General features: G+C 39.8%; 1 protein-coding gene across 1 annotated transcript in view; it reads left to right on the top strand.

Annotated features, from left to right (window-relative positions):
• MCC (MCC regulator of WNT signaling pathway) overlaps positions 1 to 23,481 on the top strand; it is a gene marked incomplete at its 5' end in the record, with an annotated part of 197,525 nt that overhangs the window by 38,142 nt on the left and 135,902 nt on the right. The gene's annotated exons all lie outside the window — the stretch shown is intronic.

Below are 23,481 nucleotides of genomic sequence, written 5' to 3'. Positions count from 1 at the left end.
ACAATTTCTGCCAAACTGAAAGCTCTCAAGTCTTCATAAGTGTTCAGTGAAGTTGATGTTTGTTATTTAAGTGCACAAAAAAACTCTTGTAGGCCTTCAAGTTGGCATCTGTCAGATGCTTGCCTTGCATGTGCAGAATTCATCTGATTGATAATGTTTCAAATGAAAAATTTCAGTCTTGATGAACCCAAACTTACACATCTTTATATACATACATGTATATAGAGGTGTGTGTGTATATACACACACACATATATATAGCTGTGTGGGTGTATATATGTTTATATTAAAATATATATAAACATCACACATTGCACATGCATATATATATATATATGTATATAGACATGTAGTCATAAAATCTCCGGCAATTAATCCATTAAGCAGTCTGAAGAGATACTAACCATACATGCAGAAATGAGATGTTTGGCTAGGAGGGGAGTGAAGACTCAAAGCACAGCTCTGATGTAAACCAGGGATCTCTCAGTCTTCTTTGTGTCACTGTGAGCACTTAAAAGATCACAGATCCAGTCCAGGAAGTTGTTTGTTTAATATGCCAGTGGTAGTAGAAGTCAATGGAAAGAATTCTTACTATGAGAAAAGACAATTGCAGACTGACCACATGTGGATGTCTTGGAAGGAGTTCGTGAGTAAAAGAAGTGGACAGCTCATGAGTTGCAGTACTGAATGTTTAGAGATGAGAACATAGCTGGGGATTGGGGACTGGAACTAGATGTAAGAGTGTTTGAAGGAAAAGATACAAATCTCAGAGAGTTTAGGAATAAGAGTAGAATGTAAATGAGGAACTCTCACTATGAGATACAGGAAAAAAAAAATAGGAGAGGCTCAGAAGGGAAGAACTGGTAAGCCTTTATTATGTAATTGAGATTTTTTGAAAGAGATATAGTTGACAGCTTATGTACACAAGGGACTACAAGTTTTGTTAAAGTGGAAGAGGAGATATCTTAAAGGTAGGATTAAGCCATATGCGTATTACTAAGAATGGTCTTAGAACAATAGGTATGCAGTACTAACAGGCTATTTCAAGGGAATCTAAATCAAAATGGCTACCAAGCTTATAGACACTAGAAATGAATTGAGTGTAATTACCCTGTACTTAGCACAGAATGACAGTATGGTAGAGGTTGCAGGGGAATCTGGAGGTCACCGGGTCCAACCCCCTGCTCAGGGAGGGACACCCAAAGCAGGATGCCCAGGACCACGTCCCTCAGAGGAGGGAGACTCCACAACCTCTCTGGGCAGACTGTGCCAGTTGTGGCCAGGCACAAGTAAAGAAGTGCTTTGTGCGATAGAGATGGAGCTTCTTGTGTTTCAGTCAGTGCTCGTTGCCTCTTGTTGTGGCACATGGACAGGAGGAGTGCATGACTGAACTGAGGGAATGCTGGATGATGAAAGGAAGCTCATCAGAAATAAGATGATGTGAATTGTACTTTACAGAATGGCCTCATTTTAAGCAAGGAGCAGATGAATGGTTATGATAATTAGGTGGCTGCAAGATAAAAGCAGTGTAGAAATTGCTACCATCTTTCCCTGTTGTCCTCTCAGACAAGTCTCAAACATGAAAAACAGGCACACATTGATTCCTGGTCCTTTTACTGTCCTGACCTGATGTTTAAGGCTCAGTGGGGTCAGATGGAATCAAAATGAATGTGATGGCTTTGGATAAAATGACAGCAAATGAGAGTGGCTGGTTGACAAGTTGGTGAGCGTCTGCATGGCGTGAAATACTGGAGAATAGAAAAAGGGATCAAATGTAAACTCCCATGGAGACTTGCCAGGTCAAGGACATGGCTTTTTAAGTGGATTAAGTATTTGGAGAAGGGTGAAGGGGTGAGAGCAGCTGATTGAAGTGCTATTTGGAAATTACATTATTCTAGATGTTTTAGACTAATCGAGATGGTGTGATTGAAGGAAAGAAGATAAGTTTGCTTGTGTTTTTCAGAGAGAGTGCTTCATTCTTGGGTGTAAGGTTACTTGCAATTGTTTCAGATGAATTGGATTTTTTAGATGCATACACTTCACTAACAGTAATGGGAACAGTTTGCATCAAGAAGAATCTACACCCCTTTCAGGCTCTCACTTTTAAATCATAGTGCATTAGTGCTATTGAATAAAGGGTTGTCTGGAAACATTATCCAGATATTATTCTGAATTTCCACTTTGTCCATTGAAATTCAGAACTTGGTATTACACCTGTGTGTTTCAAGCCAGAGTGAGAACAAGAACGTGTACTCAAGTTGTGTGTAGTAGGTTTACAATATATGAAGGTGTAATTTTTTTGTGTGAGGATTATATGGAGTACTCTAATTGTAGAGAAGATGTTGAAACAAATGAGCTAAACGCGTAGTGAATTTCAGTTAGTGTCATTTTGATTGCAGAGCTAATTAAACGAAACAAACTAAGCTGATCACAATTCTGGGACATATGGAATCAAACGTTCTAATTATGCATGTTGTGTGCAGAATTAAATCGTTTATCAGAGAATGGTACACTGTGCTGAAAAATGTGATACATGCATATTTAATAGATAGCTGCTTTTATGCTGTCGCTTTCTGTCTGCAGCTGTCAAGGATGGAAAATTCATGTGTGGCAATTGTCACACCTGCTCCAATAACTGTTAAGAAACCGAGAGAGATTGTGTGGGAGAGACCTTGTAGAGTAACTGCAGTGCTAAGTTTTTTTCATTTTCTGTGGGATTTTCAAAAGTAAAGGTGAGAAGGGCAAGAGTTATCTTGCCCCACAGAATCCTATTACAGATCGTGTAAATCTTATTAAATGATTATTCAGATACAACAGTGGGCTCCTGAGTAAATCTCTGGTACTTTTAAATGATTGTTTTAACAAAGGTTTAAAACAGTAACAAATGGAATAGAGTGACCATAGGACTGTTAGATCAACGATCAGCAAACTTGCTACACTAATGGCTGTAACTGGATAATTCTGAAATTATCTTGGGAAGAATCTGTCAGTGCAAATGCACTTACCTACAAGCAGCGTGCATCACAAATGTTTTAGAGGTACAGAAAGCAGTAATTGATCCGAATGGGCTGAGACTGAGCGGAAGGCCAGACCAGTATCTATTTCTTGACAGAACACTTTTGGCAGAGGCTCTTTCTGTGATCTTCAGTGACAATTGAGTTCATCCAGCCTGTTGTTACCTCGTTCTTGTTTGTGTCATGGTAGCACACACTGAAACATCTGGTACATCATGTGCTCTTGGGCTAAGAAACGTGCATCTACGTATCAGGACATCTTCTTCCCATGCTCCCTGCATGTGCATCCATGTATGCACAAGCACACCCTAGCAAGTGTAGGTGCTAAAAACAGAGGCAGATGGTGGGCAACAAGGGAGCATTGTTATCCTAGGTGAGAAACAGAGTCAGGGGAGAGAGAATGAACAATCGAATGCAGAGGGACTGAAACCCTAGGCACCTCTATCATGCTGGATCACCAGGTGCTCTGTTCTCTTTCTGATAGCATAAATTTCCATTCCCGAAATTTTCTTTTGTTTTCTTTGAACCCTGCCTGTCAATGGGCACAAGTCAATGGGAAAAATCCATTTTTTTCCATATTGTTCTTAGTGCCCTGCTATTGCATTAGATCACTTGCATGTATTTGAAAACAGTGAAACAGTCTGAAGAAAAGTCAGATCTATCTGGGAAATTAATTTTGTGATGTAATGGTTTCACTGAATTAGTAAATGGACTGACAAATGCTAGATAACATGAAATTTCAGGGCAACAACTTCTAAATCTTCAATGTTCAGAAAATATTCTATATGTTGTTGAGCATTTAAAAATTATGGTATAATTAGTTTAGAAGAATCACTGCATTTGATCTTTGCTAACCCTCCACAATAAAGGAAAGCCTGAACAGTTTGTAGAAGAGTCAAGTCCAGTTGGAGGCCAGTCACTAGTGGCGTTCCCCAGGGCTCGGTGCTGGGGCCAGTCCTCTTTAATATCTTCATCGATGATCTGGATGAGGGCATCGAGTGCACCCTCAGTAAGTTCGCAGATGACACCAAGTTAGGTGCGTGTGTCGATCTGCTTGAGGGTAGGAAGGCTCTGCAGGAGGATCTGGATAGGCTGCACCGATGGGCTGAGGTCAACTGCATGAAGTTCAACAAGGCCAAGTGCCGGGTCCTGCACCTGGGGCGCAACAACCCCAAGCAGAGCTACAGGCTGGGAGACGAGTGGTTGGAGAGCTGCCAGAGCAGGCAGAGAAGGACCTGGGAGTGATGGTGGATAGTCGGCTGAATATGAGCCAGCAGTGTGCTCAGGTGGCCAAGAAGGCCAACGGCATCCTGGCTTGTATCAGGAACAGCGTGACCAGCAGGAGCAGGGAGGTGATCGTCCCCCTGTACTCAGCTCTGGTGAGGCCGCACCTCGAGTACTGTGTTCAGTTTTGGGCCCCTCGCTACAAGAAGGACATGGAGATGCTTGAGCGGGTGCAGAGAAGGGCAACGAAGCTGGTGAGGGGCCTGGAGAACAAGTCCTATGAGGAGCGGCTGAGGGAGCTGGGCTTGTTCAGCCTGGAGAAGAGGAGGCTCAGGGGCGACCTTATCGCTCTCTATAGGTACCTCAAGGGAGGCTGTAGCGAGGTGGGGGTTGGTCTGTTCTCCCACGTGCCTGGCGACAGGACAAGGGGGAATGGGCTTAAGTTGAGCCAGGGGAGTTTTAGGTTAGATGTTAGGAAGAACTTCTTTACTGAAAGGGTTGTGAGGCACTGGAACAGGCTGCCCAGGGAAGTGGTGGAGTCACCATCCCTGGAAGTCTTCAAAAGACGTTTAGATGTAGAGCTTAGGGAAATGGTTTAGTGGGGACTGCTAGCGTTAGGTCAGAGGTTGGACTCGATGATCTTGAGGTCTCTTCCAACCTAGAAATTCTGTGATTCTGTGATGCTGTGAAGACTTCAAATGACATTGAAACAGGCAGTGGTGGGTTAGTTAAAGATAATGATTGATGCTTTTTAACTCAGTAATGTGTAATCCTGTAGCACTCGGTGCAAGCATACACTGACTGCACTGGGAGTCCTCTGGAATTAAAGCAAAATTGTTTTTTCATCGGTTTGTTTCAACTGTTTCATTAGTTTGCACAGGTTAAAATTAATTTTTAATTTAAAAATGAATATTGTTCTGAAAGTATCTGCATGTATCTCCTGTGTTCTGGTGTACATCTGAAACTGTAAATTCTGCTGTCACTTCTCAGTCAGTGTCTATCTCTGTTCGTCATGTTCCTGTGTGGATTTGGAAAGAGGCAGAAAAAAGTCCCATGCAGCGTACAGGTGCACTATGATGTGGAGCTAGCTCAGTTCCTCACCCTTATGGTCGGGATGCTTCTGTAGTGCTGTGTACTCTGGTCTGTTGGATCCCTGCTCTGCCATGAATGGACAGCAATGGCGAGTGGAGAAAGTGAATCGGCACTTTTAATTTCTAAGTGCCTGTCTTAGTCAGCAAGGAAATATTTTGCATATAGGGAGGTAATATGGGAAATGCAGTATATTGGAGCCCTAATGAATATGATCTTACTTTAGTCAAGCAAAACTGTAGTATTTTATTTTTAGATAATCCTGGGGCCAACCCTGTGCTGGTGAACCTCTGATACAGGTGCCAAAATTGGGCAAAGATAAGATCAGAAGAGATTCTAAACATTTGAGAGAAAATACAGAAGTTGTTAGGAATACTGATACAAAGTACAAAAAAAGTTTGTCGCCCTCCCATTTGGGAAGCCATAACTTGGAAAAAATAAAATGTTTTAAAATGTACTGTGTCAGCTGCAGAAGGTTTTGAACTCAATTGTTTTTTACTCTTGTATGAGAAATGAGGTAGGACACTATAAAGGACTTCTGTTTCTGGGTATAAAACACTGTTAATCAAATTTAAATGCCCAGTAAATCAGTGCACAAAACTACTCTGGATACACTGTTTCATACTGCAGTCTGGAGGACTCTGCGTCTTCTGGCAGGCTAACCACGGGAGGTGGGATGTGCTGTTTGCCCGGTGTGGCACTGTGCTGTGCATCTCGTGTGGCTGAGACAGCAGTAATCTGCCAGCAGAGAGCAGTGCAGCCCGTTGTCACTGCTTGAGGGAAGATAAATGGAAACATATGTCAGGAACAAAGCACATAAATAAGGAATACAGAGAAGCACTAAATGCACAGTTAGAACTGAACACAAAGGTGAGGCAGGAAAGATGCTCTCAAGGAGTAAAATGATGAAGAATGGAGGCAACACTTGGTGAACATAAAAAAGAAGAGAAATATAAAAATGGATTACTGGAAAGCAAACTGGAGAATAAGAAAAATACAGAAAAGAGAAGGAAAGACCATGAAAACAGACACAGACACAAATTAAAAGTAGAAATGTAAAGAGATTGAGGTATTCCCCTTGCCCACAAGCCAAAGTTGCAGTTCCTGATCCCTGGGCATTGGGGAAAGACAGGGACACAGAAAATGCTAGTCCATTTTCGTATCATGGATCAATACGTATGTGTTTATCTTGGTTCTACTTCTTAATGCACCTTCTGTATTGTCATTTGGATGAATTATCTTTATGTATTCATACTGCTATTCATCTATGATTAATTGGGGATAAAATAAAACTAAAGTCCCAGGCTGATTTTCAAAATCTTACTTTTGGAGAGCTTTGTTTTACAAGTAAATGTTTTTGCAAAAGTGCAAAGGTTGTACCACAGCTTTTATAGAATTTATTCCTGTTTCTCATAAATTTTTTGAACTCTTCTCAGGAATTTACACTGTTATAGTACATTGGATTAAGCTGATAGGTAAATTTCAGCTGCAGAGTGTGGCATTCCCCAGTTCTAACTCAGAAATGCATCATAATCCAGCATCACAAATTGTGTAGGACTGCCAGTAGATTTTAGGGGATGGAATGAGGGGGAAAGGAGGTCTTCTGTTCTTGCAATGGGTACAGCAGAGCGTGTCTTCAAATCCAGTTTCTTAGGGATTTTTCTAGATTATTTGTTGCATGTTGAAAGCAAGTATTTTTTTTCCCACCTTCTTCCCATAGTATCTCCCCAAAGTCTTTGTAAAATGTCAGTGTGTTCTGTAAAACCTGCAGCTTTCTAATGGTGCTCTTGGTTTTACTGTGACCTTTTGAGATCATTACAACCCCCATCCCCAGAATCCCCTGGCTTTTCATACTTAATTGCACATGGGAATGGGGAAATAGGATTCCAACTTGATTGTTATCCAGGTGGCGTTTCCTGTTACTTGCTTAGCTTTATAGTTTTGGGTACAGTAATTAGTATACAGAAAGCTGGAAAGATGCCTGTAATTCCAAAATGAACTCTCTATAGCTCTCTCCCTCCCACTTGCACTCTCCTTTTAGTACCGCCCCTTCCATGCACCCTTTAGCCAGCAGCAAGACAGCTGTGTTTGATCATAAACCACTTAAACTCCAGGCTCACTGGAAGGGGAAACTTTAGCGTGAAGTGCAGGATTGGTTTGTCTTGGGGAGGGGAGCTTTCTTTTCTTTTCCCTTCCCTCTCTCTCTGAACATTGAAGACCAAAGCAGCGCTCTCCTTTTATTTTCTCTGTGAACTTGCATGAAGCTTACCAAATCATTCTGAGTACATTAAGCGGCTTTGTGAGATGCCCTTAAACAGAGTTGTGGAAAAGAGCAGCAGAAAACGGACAGCGGAGGTGAAGCACGACTTGCAGATGGACTGAGACAGCCCTGGGATCTGGGCAAGCAGTTCCTTCCCTGCATTTTCTGAGCACTCCACAGTATTAACAAATCGCTAACAGCAATGGATTATATGTGAAGTGAAAACCAGTTTCGCTCTTTTAGATTATCTTACATCATTAATTTTAACTATGAATGTGGAGTAAAAATGGCTGTCTAGAGCAAAATATGCAAGACGGAGGAAAATTGCAGAAGAAAGTATTGAATCAGTTAAACAAAGCTTCGAAGCATTAAAATCTGCAGAAATCATCAAGCCCTGAGAAGTCTCATCATGAATTCTGGAGTTGCTTTGAAATATGGAAATGACTCTCCTGCAGAGCTGAGTGAGGTAAGCAGTTTCAGTGCGTTTCAGTGCCCTTCTTTATGCTTTAAAAAGAAACGCTCCCCGTTTGGGTTTTCACTCTGCAAGCAATGCAATTAAAAATTAATAGAATGTGTATCTTGCTATAACTTGCTGTGCCAGTGAGGAAATGACCTGAACTTTCTTGCTGCTTTAGACTGGTGAAAAGCAAATGATTGTAATCGTGTAGAGACGCTTTTTCCTGTTACCCTGCAGCAGAGATTCCCTTACCTCCCAAGAGCTGTGTTTATACCCAAGGTTCATCTTTGCAGTAGGTGAAATATGGAGATCTCAGCTGAGATTAACCAGATGGTGACTAATTTAGGAGGGAGGTGGGGTGAACAGAAGATGTCAAATATTTATTGGTATGACAACAACGTTGGCAAAGTTGTGTTTGATTGTATTTATCCAAGGTGATGTTGTTCCTTTAGGTTAGGTTAGGTGAATGTTATTTTCCTTGCCTAAAAGATATCAAGCCACGGGAAACTTCCTGCTTTTCCCTTGCAAAACCTAGTATGCTGTTATTTCTTACAGTTGTGGGTATGTCTTTTTTTTGTACAACATGTTTGTGTATGTTTTTAATAAATTAGAAATTAAAGCCATATCAGATGTTATGCAAATATTTAATAAATATTTCAGAAGTAGTATATTTCTGGCAGTCACTGAAATGTTTTGGATGCATCATCTTTATGGGTTTACTTGTCCTGAGAACTGCTAATGTGAATTATGTTCTGAAATCCCAAGCATTCTATTGAGGTCATTTTGTAGAAAATTGAACCTGAATTCCCAGTTTAACTGAAATGCTCCCCTTTCTTCTTTGCCTATTTCTTTGATACACCTTGCATTGCAATGTTATTTATTTTATGTTTTATTAGAAATAATAGGACATGCTTAGGAGAATGAGGGAGTTCACGATTTGTAGAGTTAATTGTACAGAGATGGGAGACACTGAGGTATAGCATGGAAAGTTAATCAGAATCAGTAGGCTCGTGAGGGGGGCAGCAGTGTCATGGAAAGCAAAGTAAATACGAGAGACCTAAGCCAGTGCAGTATCTTGCCATGCAAGATGAGTGGTAGGTTTGTGACTGGGGAGTTCTACTAAAAGAAATTCTGGATATAATCCTCCTTTAACTACAAAATAGTTCAATTAAATTAACTCTATGTTACTTTTTCAAGTAATTGTTTAGAAATTGTGTACTGGCAACACAGCATAGATTGAGTTCATAACCTCAGTATAAAAGCCTGGGTTATTTTTGTAAAGAGTCTACCATGGGGTTCCTGGCTACACTTTTCTTGTTGGCCTGTTGTTCAGTGCTTTCTGTTCCTTTAACATTTGATTTTCAAGGCTCCTGGGTCACACACAATGTAGAGTGTCACAAAAATCTGATACTTGCTTAGTTATTTGGAGCAGGCAGTATTTACTGGTGACACTTCTACCTTGAAACATTACCTGTTCAAGTTTACTTTACCCATCACGAAATAAGACTTTGGTTGTAAGTATGTTTTGCATCTGATGTTTTAACATGAGAAATATCAAAAGAAGTCTGTGTCCATGCACCATGGAACATTTTGTTTGTTTGTTTATTCCAATGAGCTTACTTTAATACTTGATTTACATCTGTAGTCTGGTGCCACAGATGAGTTAGAAGGAGACCCCTTTCTGACTGCAAACATACCAGTGAAGATGTTATGCTCCTGCATTTCTCCAGCTGCTAATCATCATTTCTTTGCTGATGGTTTTCATCTCTGTGATTTGAGTTGTTTGTGTGAGCATGCCTTAGACTGTTTCACTCAAAGGGCCAGGTCAGCTTCACTATTGGTCTTTAAATAAAACAGCGCGTTCTGAATGAAACATGGAAGGCTTACAGAAATAAGCCCTACATGGGAGAATACGCATAAGTACTCTGAGATGCAGTTAGTTACTTGCTTACCTTTAATTATTCAGCCAACTGTTGTCTCCATGTAATTTGCATCCTTCCATTATGCCTTTTCCTACTGTTGATTTGAGCTGTTGTGTTTGTTGTTATTGAAGACAGCAAGCCTTTGGGAAAGCCTATGTGCATATTTTATATATCTGTGTTTCTCACATCTTTGTCATGCTTTTCCGTTTTCCTTCCTTTCTGATTATACCTTCTGTATGCCATGTTTATTTTTGATCAATGGAAGACAGTGGCATTGTGTTCAGTGGGAGAAGTTGGAACTATCTACAATAGGAAATTAGTGCAGTCCTACTCTGTTTTCACTTGAAACTCTGTTTCTACTGTCAGCTCATATTTTCCTGTTGCAGTGGCTGTTACCAGTGTGTATGTCTACATGGCAAAAGAATGACAGACAGACCAAGAAAGTCTACAATGCACAGTGGATTTTGTTGTAGGTGCTTTTGTCTCTTTGTTTTAGTATGTGAAGTTCTAGGCATGAAACTACTATTATTAAAATAAATAGGAAAACTACAAAGCCCTGGAGGTATAGTAAATGCGTTCTTGAATGGATGCATTAGACAAAATAGAAAATGAAATTATTGCAACTCATTCCATTTGTATTGAAACTTTCTCTGCTTAAGATTTAGATCTCTCTTTGGGAAACGGGCAAAATACAAGCTACAAATTTTTTTCAAGACACAACTGTAATTTTAGAAATTTTTGTGTGGTTGATGTTTGCTCTTCCTATACTCTTGTCCAGGTAAACAGAAATCTTGATAGTCTTTATTTGCTTCTCCCCGCTCCATTCCAAAGGTCATGCAGAAATTAAATAAAAATAGAAAATAATCTTGTACAAAATAATAAAATAACTTGTACAAAACTCATGCTTTGTGGTTTCTAGAGTTCAAGCTGTTGATTATTGATCCATATATCAGTATGTTACCTTATTTTCTCAGCTTTTCTTCAATCTTATTTTCGTTCAGTTCAAAGAAAGATTGGCCAATGTGCTGTTTGCATGGGAGATTCAGTGTGTTGTAACTGCATACAGTGGTAGAAAAAACATTGTTCTTGTGTTGCAAGGCTTTCTGGGGTGGTATTACTGTTGTTTTTTGTTTGTTTGTTTTTTAAGTAAGTGATACATTAAGCAAGGCAAATTAAAAAACTGTACTCAGTGGGAATGCAGTACAGGCTTTGATACCTTTGTAAATAAGTAGTGATATCAAACTATGTGGGCTTTCACCGGCCAATATTATGCCTTTAACATTATTTGTGGAGTTCTCTTTTTAAGGCTTCATTAAGTATGGATGTGATGTGTATACAATGCATAACACACAAATTAGGTATGTGCTCTTTGGATTCGTTCTTTGTTTTTTTTAGTCATGCAGTACTGTAAACCTTAAGAGTACACTATGTGATTGTACTTAAAGCCAGCATCATGAGTGACACTGAAAACATGTACAAGTAAGTAGTTCAGTGCACAGAAAATGCAATTATACTGTTTGTTGTTTGTTTTTTTTTTGTTTGTTTGTTTTATGTAGTTAAAATGAAACTATATCAGAATGAATATGCTTGGTACATATTCACTTGGTAATTTTGCAGAAAGAGGTGTTTGTACGGAAGGAGCTAGATGGTCTAATCTGTACGTTCTTCTTCCAAATTCAAAGACTCTACATCAGGAAGACCCTGAACCTCGGTTTGCTAAAGCTGAAGTAGCCTTCCAGGGAGGTGCTACTTCATGCTAGGCTCGTTCTTATACCCTTCCCTAGCTATCCACTGATACGGATGTGCTGAGGTAGGGAGATCTGTGGTCTGACCTAGTACAGCTGTCATGCTAAATATGCTCAGCAGTCATGCACATGCCTAATCTGAGACAGTTCAAATGAGTAGTGTAGGAACATTAAGGGAATAAATTGCTGAGCTTTCTGATGTCTTTCTCAGTTGTATACTTAAGGGCTAAATTACATCCTTGGATCAAGAGCCAAATTATATCCTTGGATACGATTTTCACTAAAGGGAGGCTAGTGAACTTGGTGCTGCTAAGACAATGCCAAAGAGATTTTGTTGTGGGCTAAGTGTTGGTGTTATAGTTTTGCAATACATTCAGCAGTTTAGGTGCAAATGTTTTGTTTAATGTCACCGTTTATGTTCTTTTATCATTCAGTGTATAAGCTGATGCTGTGTAATTTCTGAAAAAGGATATATTTCCTGCACAGCAAAATTAAAAGGTACTGGGCAGATTTAGGTGCATACTTTATACCTTCTGCTTCTTTATTTGTGCTTGGGAGTTAGGTTTTTGCAAGCCAAAATGTTCACTTCCTAGCCATAGATAGAGAGTGAATGAGTCTGGAAGGAGTGGTGGGATGAGGTGCAGGACACTGGGCTTGAGCCCCTCCGGGAAGGGGCAAGTTCAGCAGCAGCAGTCCCCACCCTGAGGTACTTTCCTATGTGTTTCTCTGCTCTTCTAGAACAAGCGTCAGCTTGTGCTCATACCATACATGCATGTGAGGAAATAGCACTGATGGAATAGGGAACAGGTTTTGTATGCATTGAAGGCTGGGATTAAATCTCAAACACTTGTTCTGTCTCCTGGGTTTGGCAGTCTTATTAATGAAGCAAATGTCACCCTGCAACTGCTTCCTGAATGGTCTTTGGCTGTGCAACAGGCGTGCAAGTGCACTCTCAGTACTTCTTGTGAACAGATGAACACCATCTCCCATTGGAAGCCTGTCTCTGCTGCTGGACATGGCCTTGGCCTTCAGTGTGAAAAGTGTATGGAACCTGTAATAAACAAGCATGTCTAGCATCTTCCCACCAGAGAAGGTGTATGTGTTTTGCCAAGCAGATGATGATGTTCTGGGAGTTGTGGTATTGTCACAATCCTTTGAAATATTGCGGTCTTGCAACAGAGCTGAGTGAAACGTGCTTATCCAATACTAAACATGGTATATTTTTAAATTACTTGATTTCAGGAGATAAACTGAAAAGGTGAACAGTGATAACTGCTGAGCAACAGCTGACACTACATGTAAGTTTTGGAAGAGTGAACAAAGCAACCCAATATGCTTAAATTGAAGTGCCGTAAGGAGAAACTTTCTTAAATGGATTCTAGTGGAGATCTGGATAAAACTCTACTGGTAGCAATAATATCTGTAGTCTTAGAAGGGTGTTCTCGGTTTCATTGCTACAGAGGTGGAAAGGGACAGTTTGCTATACCTCTTTAAAAGTCTTTTTTAGGTGAACTCTGCCCATTGCCCATCCTTTTTCTTGATTTGAATGGCATATGTGACAACTTTGGAAATACGACATTTTAACATATTATTGTCCAGAGGGGTGTTGAGATACTAAATGTGAAATATAATTAAAGAATTTAAAGAGTTACTGTGCATCTCAGTCAGACTGATGTAGCTATCTAATTTACAGAACAGACTTTAACGGGAAACTTGATTGTGTTCCAGGATAGTAACTGTTGAGTCTGAATGCAGGTTCTAGGTTGGATTCACTGCTCTTCTATTCCACAAATCTCCTATGGATTATTCATCTCTTTGAAAAATTAATTTATTTTTATAGCTTATTTTGAAACTTATATAGGTGGAACCATTCTTCGAAAGGAGAAAGCCAGCTTTCCCTGCATCATTTGGACATATATCCACAGTTTATTAACAGACAAGTTTGCTCTTATGTTATCGGTGAACTGTACTGCTGATTTTAGAAACATGGCTTAGAACATGAACTTGAATCCATAGTCTAGCTGAGGGGGTTCTATTTCTGGCATGATCAACGTATGTAATTTACGGTGTGACTGATGCCTGGTATTTCCGGTGTAAAAAATACAGTGACTTCAAAGAATGTTTACTTTCTGGATTTGTATGAGCTGCTTATCAGGCACAGAGTGTGTTCCAGGCTTGGATGTTATTAAATTGAAGCACTATAAAAAGATTACTCAAAATGCCCAGACACTGTCAGCACAGATAATGCTCTTCTGCAGCCTTCTAATGAAAAAAAGACAGATTATGTAACTTATCTGCCTGATATTTTAATGTTCCTTGATCCTAGAAAAACGTATTTGAAAAATGCCTTACAGGCTGAGAAATTAATAAAGACAAATGTGTGCTGTGAAAGTAACATTACCAATGTATTGGGTCCTCTAACTGTTTATAGAGACTTCCTGTTTTTATTCTTACATTAAAAAGCCAAAATTCATTCCGGGAGATTTTTGGAGATAAAGGTCAACTTGACCTTCCTTTTCTATTCTTCCAATCTGTGTTGGAGAATAAAAATGTGTTTTTGTGTATGTACTGTCTTGGACATACCAAGACTTGGCCACGTGTGGAAACAGTTGTGAGACTCCCTCTTGTTTTGCAAGGGTTTTGGGGTTTGTCTTACTCTGCTGTCTATGGATCTGCAGTCTGTAAAGGAACACATAAATGGAACTTTCTGCAGGCAGAATCCATAGATTGCAGAGTTACTGTTTCCAAAGGCAGAAGTGTCTATGGTGTATGTATGTGTGGAGAGAGGGCACAGGGAAAGGCTTTGTTGTAAAACTGGGCAGCTGTGGTAGGATATAATGAGATATTTTGTACTGGAGCCCTGAGTAGCTTGATACAAGATTGAAAAGGAAATGTGTTGTTGCCACTCCTTTTTTTTTTTTTTTTTTTTTTTTTCCCTCATGTTTAGGTTTCATAGTCTTTTTGACTTGCATAGTGTTTAAAATTGCAGATTTTACTTCTGCTTCTTAGAACTCATGGAAAAGCCTCCTTAAATAATTACGTTACATATAGTAGTAATATATAAGCCAATGTACTCTGCAGAGCAATGTGGTGATCTCTGAATTCAAAGATTTTTTTGTGATCTTTGTGATTTTTTGTGATATTTGTGATTTTTTGTGACAAGGCATGGGGAGTGGGATCTTGTGCTGGTAATGAGAATTTTTGGCTGTTGGTAGTCTGCATTAGTCCTGGGTCAGGATTTGCTATATAAATGAACTTTCAGTGTGAATGATTTATATTTTCAGAAAATCTAGATTTCTGCCATCTATAATGAACAGAGAAATTCATTAAAACTCTGGAAATTGGGTTCCATATTCTAACTCAGTAGATGTAATCATACATGTAAATTTGTAACTTAAATGAACTTGTTAATTAACATTTTTTCAGTCCTACCAAATTTAAAAAGATAATGCATAAATAGTAACGATTAGGGTCATTTAAAGATCCCGAGACACTTGTAATAAAAAGTGAGATGTTAATAAAGAGTTTTGACAGAATTCAACATCTGACATTACAGTTGAGTTCTGAGAGCTTGGAAACAATCAGGGTAACAGGTGAAGGTTTCCACAGTGCCACTAAGTCATCGACAGAGTAATTCTCCCTTTCATGTTCTGAAGTTTTGCTTGGAGTGCTGCGTGCTATTGACTGCTGCTTTGACATGCACATTGAAAAGCTACTTCTCTCAGTGCAAGCTGATATTACACAAAATGTTTAAAAACGGTATTTATGTAAATATTTAGACTTAGGAGGTGAACCTGAAATTGAAGCAGGAATGCTTGTGATGTTTAAATTTGTGTTTACTTTTAAACATGACTTAACTTTGTTCAAATGTTTCTTTCTGTAGTATCCAGATGTCTCTGCCCTAACTATTTCTAAATGCAGATAAAAATGTGATCAACATGTGGTCTCTGAAGAATTTCTGGCATTACTTAATATCTTAGGAACTTTTAACTTTGTGTTATTTCTTGTTTCTGCTTTTGTTGCTCTGTTTTTCTCAGCTAAATGCAAGGTATGGACGAGAATAGTGACTTTTACTAGTGGCTGCTACTGCAACAACACATTTTTTGTTATTAAAGCATAGAACATTGAAAAAATAAGGCAGGAAGAGACTACCCCTTTTAAAATACTAAGTTTGTAAGTTAAATACAGGTATTAATAGTAATCAGATAAATTCTAAAATTTTGGTCAGCCTTGCCTTTATAATTGTCGTGGTTTAACCCGGCTGGCAGCTAAACACCACGCAGCCGTTCGCTCACCCTCCCCCCTCCCTCTCTGGGACGGGGGAGAGAAATGGAAAGTGAAGCCCGTGAGTTGAGATAAAGACAGTTTAATAAGACAGGAAAAAAAAAATAACAAAAATAATAATAACAATAATAATAATGATGATACAATGGGGATAATACGAAAGTAATAATAGTATGTACAAACAAGTGATGCACAATGCAATTGCTCACCACCCGCTGACCGATGCCCAGCCTAACCCCGAGCAGTCCGGCCCCCTCCCCCCGGCTAGCCACCCCTATATATTGTTTAGCATGACGTCAGATGGTATGGAATACCCCTTTGGCTAGTTTGGGTCACCTGTCCTGGGTCTGTCCCCTCCCAGCTCTTACTGCACCCCCCAGCCTGCCCGTTGGCAGGACAGAGCAAAGGCTGAGATGTCCTTGGCTTAGTATAAGCACTGCTCTGCAACAATTAAAGCATCGGGGTGTTATCAGCACTCTTCTCATTCTAAGCCAAAACACAGCATTCCACCAGCTACTAGGAAGAAAATTAATTCTGTGCTAACTGAAACCAGGACAATAATATAGCTCTTTGAAAATTTGGAATTGTAAAGCAATGAAAGAGTTAATATCTTTAGGTGGGACTGATAACAGCATGGTTAAGGCTGCTTCCTAATGTAAACTCCTGTTACATTCTAGCTTTGCAAAAAGTTGTCTGTTCAAACTGAAGTCGTCCATAAGTTGAATCTACTGGGAAAATTATTAAACAATGTTACATTTGTTTCCACAAATAAAGCCAGTGAAACAGGTAAAACTTTCTCCTGTTAAAAATACAAGAACTTAATGCTGATTCTGCTGTCGCCAGGGTTTGAAACAGAACCTGAAATTTGCTAGGGCGTTACCACTTACATGTCTTTTCTTTTAACTGACCTTGTGAAGGTAATCAGGGAGGGGGAGGCAAGAATTTTTGCAAGTGACTAGTTTAAGATTTGTCTCGGTCATTGTAGTTAAAGTTTCTGCAGTGAAGATTTAACTAAATTTGTTTAATTTCAGAGGTTGGTGGAAATCTTCCACTGTTGTATCACTGGGCTTTGGGTTACACAGCAGTCACTGTGACATGGTGTGAAGATGCCAGCTCCTTTCTGGCCTCAGACAATTCCCAACCTTACCCATCCAGTCAAGTCGTACCACTTGTTGAGGATCTTGTTTTCTGATTAAAAGTTATAAAGGACAAGAGTTGGGCTTAGAAATCAGGAAAAGGCACAAAGGAGGGGTAGGCTCTCACTGGCAGTTGTGGAGGATAGAAGCGGAAACTAGGACTTGAAGCAATGAGTTGGCGTAGAAGGACGGGGCAGTGGAAGTCACCAGGAATACTGCTTCAACAGCAAGCTGGATATGTTGCAAGACGTCTTTGTTGGAAGGTGAGAATGGGGACCTGTGAGGCTGGGGGAAAGCGTATGGATGAGACCTGGGTGTGGGCTCTGTAACACATAGCTGGAGACAGAGCAATCTGGAAAAGAAATCCATAAAGGAGAGACTAGAGCTGAACATGTGTGGGTACAGGATATATATTCAAGTTTCCCATCTGTGCAGCAGAAAAACGTTATGCGGTCGTAGTATCCATTTTAATACATTAGTGTAAAGGCTTTGAATTATGTTTACATTAGCATTGTAAGTCAGGCACTTTCAAGTTCCAGCTGCTGGATTTTGAACAATTATAGTGCTTCTTTTTTAAAATACTTGTTGGTTGTATTATTATTGATTGCAGGCTAAACTTTGTAGATTACAATCACTAGCCACTGTAGAATTTTGGAAATGTTTCAGTGGACGCTTGCTGGATTTTTTTTACCTGGATTTTTACCAGGACTTTTTTACAAGGATTTCACTAGAATATGGTACATCACAAAGTGGAAATTTCTATCAGGTTTATGGAAAATGGCATCTGATGATAACTGAAGTGAGATAGTGTTCTTAAGATAGGCCATTTACATGCTAAAAAATGCGAGGATGTTTCAGTGTTCACTACAGACACAACAGTACCTCAGTACTGTTGCAACTTTTTGAAACATGTCCAAAAGACTAAATGATATCGCTGCAATGTTGACAATTGGAATTCCACAACAGAATGATGATAAATGATTGTGATGACACAGAAATATAAGATCATTACTGTGCACTATGGTAAGGCCAAATTATTTCACTGACAGCTCAGTGCCCTTCTGAACCATGTTTCCAAAGGTTTGGATGAAGCTGTTGTTCCCACAAAACTGAGCATGGGTGACGGTCTTAGTAAGTCTATCTTTGGCAACCTGCAAGTCCCGGCGTATCATGTGTTTGCAAAGGCCTTACATTTACTGATATTTGCTTACAATAGGCTATGACCACTCTACCCCAAACTGCTTATATTTGAGATATGTTTTGTAGCCATTGTCCAGGTACCCATTTATGAACAGTGTGCTGAGGACTGTCCTTTGCTGCTGCTAAGTCTGCATGAGATAATTTAATCTTTCTGCCCCTTCTTATCTTTCCTTTTTTGGTTGTATAACATATTAAAACGTATATTTTGCTGGTTATGGATGTTGCTGTTGTTTGATTTACGGACTTACCTGGTTCTTTTTATTTAAATTCAAGATGTCTATCTGTTCATTAGCTGGTTCTTTCTCTTTATGTATGGCAGTCTGACTCCTGTAGGAACAAGTGATTCTCTTGTGATACTTGTGTACCAGTAACCAGTGCTCAGACAGGTATAACTAACCCAGTAGAAGGATTGGCCCATGCTAAGTAAATATACTGTTGTTTTTAGTAAGATCAGTAAATAAATTTTGAGGAAAAATATCTCTCTGCTACAGCATGATATATCACTTAAATGCTGTGAATGGTACCAGTATGACAGCAATATCAAGGTGACTGCTATATGTAAAGGAAGAAATTTGTTATGATACTTCCTTTCTTTTGAAAGGAATGACTTTTCTTCTGTCTTATGAGGAGCTGGTATTAAGAACAGATAGAATCTCGTCATTTCATCTTCTCCTCTGAGAGATACCTTCCCTGTGGTGCAAAGATATAAAAAAAAAAAAAAAAAAAAAAAGCATGTTGGCTCATAACAGTTAAACATTGTTTGGCATGGAGATCTGTATGGATTTAGTTATTCTGATCTATCTCTGCAAAACAAGAACTTTTTTCATGCTTTTAAAAATGTACAGATTCTCCCATATCCTGCAGGGCTGAATACTTATGTATACCCATAATTATCTTTCTTTGTGAAAGTCAATGCAGTCAAATTTCAATAACTACCCCTTCTGCAATATGCTGTTTTCATGAAAGAGGTTTTCTTCTTTCCTGTGAGCATTTAACTTCCTATATTCCCATGTTATGTGTATTATGCTGAATCTCTTTTGATGTGTCATTTAAACTTTTTAGAACCTAATAATTGATTCCAATTAGGTATAGGTAGCTGCCATATCTCATTTGGAATATTATGTGATAATATTCTGCCGTAATAAGATTTCAGTTTCCATAACAGAGTGACAGTTGAGGTTGGAAGTAAACTTTGGAGATCATCTGGTCCAGGAATGCTGTTTAAGCAGGGCCACCAAGTGTAGGTTGCCCATGATCATATAGCTTTTGGTTAACTCCAAAGGTAAATACTCCACAACCTGTATGAGCAACCTATGCCAGTGCTCAGTCACACTCACAGGGAAGGATTTTTGTGATGTTCAGAAGGAATGTGCTGCATCTCAATTGTGCCCATTGCCTCTTGTCCTGTCACTGGGCACCACTGAAAAGAGACTGGCTCCATCCTCTTTGCCCTTCTCCCTTCAGGTGTTTATATATGAGATTCTTCCTGAACTTCCTCTTCTCCTGCCTAAACAGTCCCAGATATCTCAGCTGTTCCTCACAGAAGAGATGTTTCTTCATCATCTGCGTGGCCCTTCACTGGATTCTCTCCAGCAGCTCCAAATCTGTCTTGTACTAGGGAGCCCGGAACTGGACCCAGTACTCCTGGCACGGCCTCACCAGTGCCGAGAAAAGGAGAAAGAAAGATCACCAAGCTGGTGACACTCCCCCTAGTGCAGCCCAGGATACCGTTAGCCCTAGTTACAAGGGCAGATTTCTGGCTAATGTTCATCTTGGTGCCCACCAGGACCCCCGGGGCCCTTTCTGCAGAGCTGCTTTCCAGCTGGGTGGCCCCAGCACGTCCTGGGGCCTGGGGCTGTTCCTGCCCAGGTGCAGGACTTTGCTCTTCCCCTTGCTGATCTGCATGAGGCTCTTACTGACCCAGCCTGCTGAGGTCCCTCTGGATGGCAACACATCCTGGTGTATCCACCACTACCCCCCAGTTCTGTTTTGTCTGTAAGCTTGCTGAGGGCACACTGCCCCACCATCCAGCTCATTAAGGAAGATGTGAAAAAGGATCAAATCCAGTAGCGACCCATGATATACCACTAATTATTAGCCTCCAACTAGACTTTGTGCCTCTGATCACCACCCTCTGGGCCCAGCTGTTCAGCCAGTTTTTTGCCCACCTTGCCATCTGTTTATCCAGCCCATGCTTCAACAACATTTCTGTAGGGGTCATACAGGAACAGTGTCAGAGGTCTTACTGAAGTACAGGTAGGCAATACTGGCAGCTCTCCCCTCATCTACCAAGCCACTCATTTCATTGCAGAGGTTTCATTGAACCTTCCCAGGTTCAATTCCAGCTGGGCTTTGGCCTTCCTAACTTCAGTCCTGCATGCTCAGATGATGCCTCTGAGTTTCCCCCAGGTTAGCTACTCTCTGTTTGCTTCCTTTTTGTACTTGAGTTTTGGCAGGAGCATTCATGTAGTAGCAAGGGATCCTTTAAAAACAAAAACCTTTCTGCTGTTCCTCTTTGTACCGTCTCTGCTAATCTTTATAGCAAGTTGCAGTGGCTTTTTATGGAAGAAGTTTTCCCTCAAAAAGATCAAAGGAAGATTTTTCCAGTTTTAGTTCTTTCTGGCTGTTGAAAGCACATATGTTCTTCCACATGCATTGCTAAGAATCTCAGAAAAACAGTACTATATATGTTACAGTAGGGAAGTTTAAAATTAGGTTTTGTTTCTGAAATGCAGCCATTTGGGGTTTTCTAGTGATAGCAAGTTCTCTGTTGATCCAGAATGTAATAGATTAGATGATATTAGAAAGAAATTCTTCATCGCTGAAGGTGGTAAGGCCCTGACACAGGCTGCCCAGAGAAGCTGTGTCTGCCACATCCCTGGAGGTGCTCAAGGCCAGGCTGGGTGGGGCTTTGGGCAACCTGGTCTGGTGGGAGGTGTCTCTGCCCATGGCAGGGGGTTGGAACTGGGTGGTCTTGAAGGTCCCTTCCAATCCAAACCATGCTATGATTCCTTGATTCTGAACACTGAAGTGTGGGGAAAAAAAAGAGAACAGGAATTAGCATCCACTGGGAGAGGGGAAGAAAGAAGAGGAAAGAAGATGGCTGGAAGAAATAAATTTATTGTAGAAAATTAGATTAGTTTAACTTTTGTGAGCATTTTCCACTATTGCTGATTCATGACACCTTTTAAGGGGTGTCAGAAGACTGTTCTGACAACTGAGTAAGTGTTTGTGTTACAAATGTAACACTAGAGAACTTTTTTCCCTACCTGCTGACTGTTTAAATGAGATCTGTGCTCTTACATTCATTTTTCTTTTTCATTTGTCATGAGCTTAATGGCTCTTAATGTTAAAAAATAATAATTGCAAATGTACAATTTAATAAAACTTGGCAAGCAATATCTTTGGGATATTAAGTCACTGCAGAACAATGCCATATGTATGGCAAAACATGATACGTATATGGGAAATCATAATAATATAAAATATTTAAATTTTAAAAATTCCTATTTAGCAGAAATATAGATAAAGGCATAGAGGACACTGAAGAATTCTAGAACTGTTTTTTAAAGTTGTTCTTCAGCTATTTTTTCTGTATTTTTATTTCTACAGCTGAAATACATGATCAAAAACACATTGGCAATTGGGGTACTGAAAAATTCATGTGATTAATTTTAGTGATCTTTTGGACTCGATGAAGTCATTCACAGTCCTGCTACAGTTCTATTTTTCACTGTTTTCTTCCCATCCAGCTGGACTAGGACTAAAGCTGCACTTTTTGTTTGGCTGAATAGGAGCCGTGATGAGTTGGTAACACTAAATTGTCTGACTTACTGTCCTAGAATAGCTAAAGGACCAAGTTGCCACGGTTTAGTGGGTGTTGTTTATAGGCCAGAGTATAAGTAAAGTAAGTAAAGATCCTTTTCTTTGTTTAGAACATATTAATAGGACAACTGATAGAGAGTAAACCTTGTGTTAAATTTGAAACGCCAGTAATGCCCAGTAGCACTGCAGCAATACTTTGTACTTCATAGTGCATTTCATTTGAGGAGCTGAAATAATCTGTAAACCATTATTGATGCAATTCTGTCATTGTGTATGAGAACTTATGTTTCAATTTGTTAATTACATTATGTTACATGCTTTATCAGAAATCTTATTAGTCAAACTGATAACTCAATTCTTGTTGCCTGGCTTGGTCTTGCAGAGAGAAGTGTGTCTTATCAGGGCATGGTTATGAAATTATACTTAAAAAGACCATTTTACAGAAAGGGATTTTAGAGGATTTTAATGGTAGGTTGAGTTGGGACAATTCTACCCTTTTAAGAATGACATTGTTGCAGGCTTTAAGTAGACTTGATGGCATTGCATGAGGAGACATTGTAATTTAGTAATTTCAAGATAATAGATTTTTAAAAAATAAGGTAACCCTGACACACAGGAGTTTTAAGTCACGATGCCTCCTATTTGTACACTTAAAGATGAATTGTTAGCAAAACCATTGGCAATTCTTCCCCCACCACGTAGTAGTTGTATTTAGGCCCTAGAGGCTCAATCAGCAGATGTTTATTGAATTTTATGGGTTGCCTTTGGGGAGGCTTTTCTGCTTCTCAGTTGTCTGTGTCTGCTGTTCATTCTCTTGTGTCTTTCTCACAGCTTTACTGGATGCCGTGTGTACTCTCAGCTTTCATTAGCCCTTCATTTTGGTCCTCTTGCAGTTGGTAATTTATTGTTACTGCCCTTTATCCCTTTGCTTTTGTATGTACCCAGCCCCTTCTTCTCTGCCTTTTTATTTATGTTTTGCTCCACGGTTCTGCACAGTGCTTCAGAGTTCATTCTAATAGCCTTCATTAAAAGACAAGGGAATTACACCTCTTACAGAGTTGGCTGTATGAGGCTGCACGTGCTTTGAGCAGGGGGCCAGTTCTGTCGGGGTAATGGCATGTACCTGCCATGTGATTAATTAGCATGACGTACAAAATGAATGGTCACAGTTAAACCAGCATAAAAGAGGTTAGCATGTCTTGGTCAGGGTGATCTGTGGTGTCAGTCCAGCTGTAATGCAGAGCTTTGCTTTGATGGGAAACCACTCCTTTTGCAACCACAGATTTAGAGTTCCCAGGGATTATGCAGTACTTCAAATTCTAGTG

This window comes from Netta rufina (assembly GCF_964035555.1).
Source record: "Netta rufina genome assembly, chromosome: Z".
NCBI classification, from domain to species: Eukaryota; Metazoa; Chordata; class Aves; order Anseriformes; family Anatidae; genus Netta; species Netta rufina.
Note: the sequence above shows the minus strand (reverse complement) of the source record. Positions and strands in the feature narration are given on the sequence as shown.